A 7102-nucleotide genomic window follows, 5' to 3' on the forward strand; every position below is an offset into this window, starting at 1 on the left:
TGACTGCACGCCTTGAAAGCTGAGCTGTGGTAGGACTCAGCCTATTAATGGCCCTGGTGTAATTTTGCATGCGTCCCATGGAAGTCTGATGCCTCCTGCCATTTGAGACATGCTCAGCCTGCATGACCCTGCACATATCCTCGATGGCAGTCGCAATACGGTCTAGTCTCTCGCTGTTGGCCCTGTGCTCTTCAACTACTGCAGTAGTTAACTCCTTCAGGCAATACCACCCATGTGTCTTGACAGTATTCCAAGTTGGCCCTGCATGATATGAATGCTCTTCCCTTACAGGCGCTGGACCCTCAGCATCTTGCACTCCAGAACACTTGCAGTGATTTTGCCATCGTCCTCAGCATTCATGAGGAGTCCCCTGGGCCTTCACTGCAGAACTGCACAAAACTGTGCCACATTTTTTACTCTGGTGGTGATGATGGGGGTATATGTGCAGGCTGCTGTGTGTGAGCTCCTGTGTTGCTGTCCTCATCACTCTCCAAATCAGAGAGTGGTTGTACTCTTCTCCTGCGGTGAGTGGGAGCAGGGATGGTTGAGGATGCTGGCATATCTTGTCCTTCATCTTGCTGTTCCATGTGTCCCTCGGACTCGTGGTCATCAGCCACGTCACTGTCCTGTGCTGCATCTGTGATTGGAACAGTGCAAGGTCTGTTAATTTTGTTTGCATTTATTTGTAACATTGCGCCGCGCAGTTATATAAAATCTACTTCTGTAACGTAAAGAGTCTACTGTTGTCACTTCCTTACTGTACTCTGCTGCACTAGAGCTTTGTTAGTCCCTCCATGCCTTGCCCTTACATTTGTCTGCTTACAACTCCCACAATGCATTAGGGTGGTGCAAGTAAAAGGTGGACTGTTCTCAGGTGTGCTACACTACAAAGGCCATGAATTTGGGGCAGATTGTGATTACATTTGACATACACACATGTTTAGCTGTGCTCTTACCTTGGGAGGTGCCTGCATGTCCTGAGGTGTTGATCTGTGTCACACCAAAAACTGCCTCTGGCTGCAAAGTGGATTCCTTTTTTAATAGTCTGGAGCATACCCTGGATTCCACCATGTCCTCCAGTGGGTGTTTGGACGCTTGCTGGATGGTCCCCCTCCTGTTTTTTTTGCTGCAGCTAGCCTGTATGCCACCCTCTCTTTTGCTCGGCTGCACAGGTCATACCATCTCTTCTGCAGGTTTGGTATGTCACAGTGTGTCACCCCCACAGCATTTACCTTGGATTGTATCCCAAGCCAAATCTTCCTCTTCACTGACTTTGCAACGTGCAGGGATTGTTTCCCAAACAGCTGGTCATGTCTCTGGACAACTTCCTCAGTGAGGATTTCAAGTTCCTTGTCACTGAACTTGATCTTTCTCTTCCTGCCTTCTCCTTCTCTATTTGCTTTTTCAGCGGCCATGGTGTGTTTTTCTCATAGCTCCTGTTCAGAAACAGTTCCTCCAGGGTGTGCTCCACCAGTCTTCCTCCTCCACCTCCTCTCCTTGTGTACATGTGTGTTGAATCAGTGAAAGACTTCCTGGTTGTGATGTCATCACAATGCAGCAATATGGGTAATTCGCAATTTCCGATTGTGTAATAGTGAATTCACAATTACAGATTGGTAATGATATTTGCGATACTTACCAAATCGCAAATATTTACCGATTTCATTGCTGCATTCGGTTTTGTGATTCCATAACAACGATTCCTTATTTTTCGCTATTACGGAATCGCAAATACATTTTTTGATGCATGTGGACCTAAACTTCTAAATCTCACACACCTGTTGTCACTAATACAGATACACTGAAGAGAGTTGCAGAAGACAAAAAATATGGACTGACAAGTATGGCTAACACCTCCCAATGAGCTGTGTGTATCTGTATGTATGCATCTATGTGTGGTATTTGTAGGGTACAAACCTAGTTCTCAAATATTCAAAGCACTGTTACCTCCATGACTTGTGCCCCTACAGGCATACATTAAGCATGCACATTCAATCTGCGCACACTGTTCAGTACTGTAGCCTCTCTGTATTGTACGTTGCAATAACAGGTTGTGGCCTTTGGCATGTGCTTCTGCAGGAACAGTCTACATTGGACCAAAATTAAGATTTGGAAACATCTTACTCATGGTTTTATTAATTTTTCAGATTTTTGGGGTTATAAATGATTTCATAACACAGGAAACCCCAAGACAGACTTGGCTTTTGTTGTCAGTGGTCAGAAATGTATATCAATTTCATTTACCAGGGACTCACATTGCCCAAAATTAAACACTTAAGGCCCTGATTACGAGTTTAGGTGGTATTTATCGCACCTGATAAATAACAATAAATAACCACAATTCAGATTTGGAAACATCTCACTCATGCTTTTATAAATATTTCAGATCATATTGTATTATAAATGACTCCATAGCACTGGAAAGGCCAAAACAGACTATGTTGGCATTGGTCATAAAAGTGTATAAATCTTATTGCAGCATGACTCACATTAGGTGTTATTTATCGTACCTGATAGATAATGATACAGTGGGACATGTTATTTATCGGGTGTGATAAATAACATCTAGTTCAAGTTGGTGGGGAATAACCTGCAGATTCTGGTGTTTAAAGCACAAAAATCTGCATGATATGGTAAATGTCATATGCTTTTACGCCATTATATTTCAGCTGGCTTGGCTAGCCAAAATTTAATAAAGGTTAGGGTATTTAATGTATCCAATAATTATTGGATATGCTAAATACCTAACAACTCGTAATTCCAACCAGTGCGTAAAAAGGTGTTTCCACCAGGGGTCGGAATTAATGAGCAACTCATAATTAGGCCCAATGAATGGTTATCAGAAGCACACATTTGTTCAGTTACTAATATCTGTAATACCCCATAGTGAACAGTTATTTTTTTCTCAATACTGATAACTGGTTTTACAGTTACCAGCTCAATTATGCTGATTTTATCAAAAAAGATTCCTCTGCAAGCACACTGCTGACAGCTGAACCTGTTACATCTGAATTCAACACTGTAGCTACCACTAAACACAGTGGCTTAACTTACTACACAATGTAGTTGGAGGGTTTAAGGCTGAAGTCCCAGGCCTATTAGAAAAATGCTACATGTACATCTAATGACTTGCATATTCACCTTTTCTATTCAGAGATGAAGACAGGGGAATTCTTTTATAGAGAATAGTCAATTGTGCAATCAAACATACACTGCTCTCTCGCAGTGGAATTTGGCTTAGATATGGAAGTTTTTCAAACTAATGCCTGCCTGCTTTTCTCCTACTTTAGCTGTGGTCTGTTTTAGGGAATTGAAATGCTTTATCCTGCATTTGGTAAGTTTAAGCTGTTCCATCTGATGTTAGTATCAGTTGCTGTAAATGTACCACTCCTGCTCCTCTGGTTGATTTTTTATTTATTTATATGTATTTGTTTAGCACTCACTACAAAAGAAATTGTCTGTAGGTGCCTAGCTATATTTTCAGCTCCTATGTCCGCTTCCTCTCACCCCAGTCTCTAATAGCTTGCAGCAGTGGCAATACTGAACCAAGCCTGCTCTTTTCCCTTTCTGCTGGTTGTGATCCTTCAGAGAGTGAAGGACCTGACTTAAAGTAAGACTTCATCACATGTAGCCATAGCTAAAGGGGGTACTCCAGCTAAAATGATCTGGCTTGGCACTGGAGCAGCATATTTAGCGCTCTAGAGGATGAGCACCGTTCTGCCTCTACTGCAAGGACTGGTCGCAAATTGCCATCTGAGCAACTTTCCATAAGCATTAGTGTCCTGCTTCCGGGTATCGTTCGCACAATTCTGAGCAGGTGCTGTTTCTCTTCTTCACTCCAGATGCACAATCCCACCAGCAGGATTATGCAGCTCTCAGAAGATGTGCTGGATCACTCTCACTCTGCTACACCCATTTCTGGAGTCCCTCGTAAATTTCCGTCTTGCTGCCGGTATCCACTTCTGCCCACTTCCACAACTTTTTCTCACCCTACGTCTGTACGGCAACTACCCAATGTCTGTGTCCTGTATGAGTCATGCCCTGACTAAACTTCCGCCCCCCCCTCCTCCCCGCTCCCGCCAATACTATTTCCACCCCATGTGCCTGACTGTAATGTGCGAATGCTGTGTTTCCATGTATTTGGACATTAAAACTTGCCCTATTGTCTTTGCCAGTGCCTGTTGTATCTTGATCTGTATATCGTTGGTTATGGTGTCAAGTGTGTTATGTTTTGGAAAAGGCATCGAACAGTAATCTCCCTGCTGATATTTGGTATGAAGCTGTGCCTGCATGATGAACCTGCATTAACAGTTGGGTAAGAAAGTGTTCTCAGAGGAGGCGACAAACTGATAGGGAAAGAGCTGTATTTAGAACAAGACCAGGGCAACTGGTATGGCCTGTAAACGTTGTAGCATGCATTTACTTACTTCTTTGAGTCATAATTTTAACCATCAAAGAAGCAATACTATCTACATCTCTTGAGTGGCTAATGACTGAATGATAGACAGCACTTTGGTGCAGTAATGACTAGGAAATGGGCACAGTTATAAGTTCAATTACATGCCTGGCTAGTGCCAAGTAAGAGGAGCATGCAGTTTTGGATCTGTCTTAAATGTTTGTCGGGTAAAGATTATCAGAAACCCAAAGCAGTGTTGAATACTCTGATAAATGGCTAACCTTCTGCAGATACTGAGGATAAGGTGTTTTGGCGGTGTACCTGAATACAGAAACTCTTTTACTAAGCTGACCACTTTTGTGCTTGAAGAGGAGAAAGATCTTGGTGCTTTAGTTGAATGCTGTCTATAGACATTGTTTAAAATGTTGCACAGCTGATGAACTGGGTTTTCATACTGCTTTTTGTCTCAAGAGTATATTTATTTTTTAAGCAAGGGCCCTCTGGGCATGATAGCGACAGTTCGTCTAGCTCACGTTGGTGGACACACCTTCAATTTCTTTCTCCCTGCATTGCAGTGAGAATATGTCACCACTATCAGTCACAGGTTTTGTATAGAAACATATTTCTATTTCATCTGGCTCCAAATATCATGCCATTATGTTGTTTCTACCATTGCTTGTCAGTAAATGAGACAAGAATATATATTCTTTACACTGTGGTGCATCATGCTGAGATGTTTAATTTGCAAGACATCTCTGTTTTACCCATTCCTTTAATATGGATGGATGTGTTCGAGGTTTGCTACTCATGAGTGATGTTTTGTTTCAGCGTCTTAGTCTGTGGGGATGTGGCATTTGTGAGTCTCTCTGCACACTGGATATAGATGTACTGCTACGGCAGCCAAGAGTAAATATTTGACATGACATTGACAATGAGAGCTGTATTCAGGACCCTACCATTTTTTTATTGTTTGACAAAGGGTACAATGCTGTTCATGAGGCTGATGTTGTGCCATAGTCTGTGTGTTGTTGTATAAGGAAAGATGTGTGTTATGTTTTTGTCTGTAGGAGATTGAGTAGGAGACAAAGTTCTTCTGGTGGGGCGCATAATCATCCTCTAAAATGAAGCATAATCAGAACCAAAAAGGTAGTACTTTTCTATATCTCACATTTGACATACCTTTATTTCATCAGAGACAGGCTGGCCATTGTTAAAGACATGCTTATATGTATCAATGTTTGCACACTGTGTTCGATAAATAAAAGTGAACTGCAGAGGAAGTTTGTCATTCATCAAGACGGCATTAAGTGTGAGATTCAGCTTCCTTATTACCTAAAAACTGTGAAATGTCCATGTCAGTGGCCACCCCCAGGAATATTTTATATTTCAACAGTTTTAATATTTTCATTACAAGTCAATCTGGAACCTGTTGATGCAGATCGAACCCAATAAATTGATCAGGGATAATACTCAAAATCTTCACGCTACTTTGGTCCATACACATTCACCCAAATCCCTGATGCACTGGGGTCAGGTTTATGTATCCTTCTCCAACCTTCCTTACTACTAAAACTGATATTTAAACATCCTGTATTTTATGTATATTTTACATATGTAATCGACCTTTCATCTAGTTGGTCAATGAACCAATTAGCTGCGGAGTTGATGGCAATGGAAATTCTAAGAACATTAACAATCAATAATTGACTAAAAGAACCAACAGACTCTCTGTAAATTTGAGTAATTTTATTTAGTAATAATAAATGCTCAAAGCAAATGTTATAAAAGTCAAACACTGGAAACCTCATGAGAGAGTAACAAACTAAGCATAGCAATAACGGAAATAACATCTCAAATATACATTACAAAGAGTGGATAGATGAAGAGACTTTAGACGCAGAAATAAAATGTATTGACTTTAACCATCAATTTCAGAAAGATAGAGGAAGAGGCAAAAGCACAGAAGAAATTATATTTACAGCAAATATAATTCTGAAATGTTAATTAATACAAACCCAATGCATCTGTAAAGGAGAAAACCACAACCCAGGCCTAGGCAGTAGTGAGGGACCCCTGAACTAAGAGTCAAGGATCAAAGATTCAGGATTTCAGGACAGGGACAGGACAGGAACAGCTAGGCCTCTCAGCAAACTGACAAACTGTGTCGCACCCCACTTTCGGACACCTCAACCTACACGATCTCTCTCCCGACTGCATCATCTAGACCAAACCCCCAAAGCATCTATTCTTATACTTTAAAATTACATGTCCGTCCCACAATAGTTGCGATCTTCAAATTTTCTAAGTAGGTGATTGGTTGGTTTCTAGGGGTGGGATGTCACCCCATTATGAAATCATTCTTCTTTCACCTATACCATTGTTCAAAATAATTTTCCCGTAGTCATCAATAAGGCCTCTCTCTCACCAGTACACATGTTGCATTTTTGTATACAATTTATTACATTCAGCGACATAGGTTCCGTTACTCATGAAGATACTGGCCTGGCTGGCAGTCAAAGTATTTGTCCTTCACCAGGTCAGCCGTTTCAGCTTAGCACCGTAGTTCAGTCAAGTGGTCACATGATTCTTGCTCGCACACAAACCCACCCTCCCTCTTGTTTGGACAATTTAAGAATTTGGAGGACTCGTTTATCACTAAAATAATAGGAAATAGACATTTATTAATGAATGATAATACAATTCTCA

This window comes from Lissotriton helveticus, chromosome 12 (genome assembly GCF_964261635.1).
Source record: "Lissotriton helveticus chromosome 12, aLisHel1.1, whole genome shotgun sequence".
Classification (NCBI taxonomy): domain Eukaryota; kingdom Metazoa; phylum Chordata; class Amphibia; order Caudata; family Salamandridae; genus Lissotriton; species Lissotriton helveticus.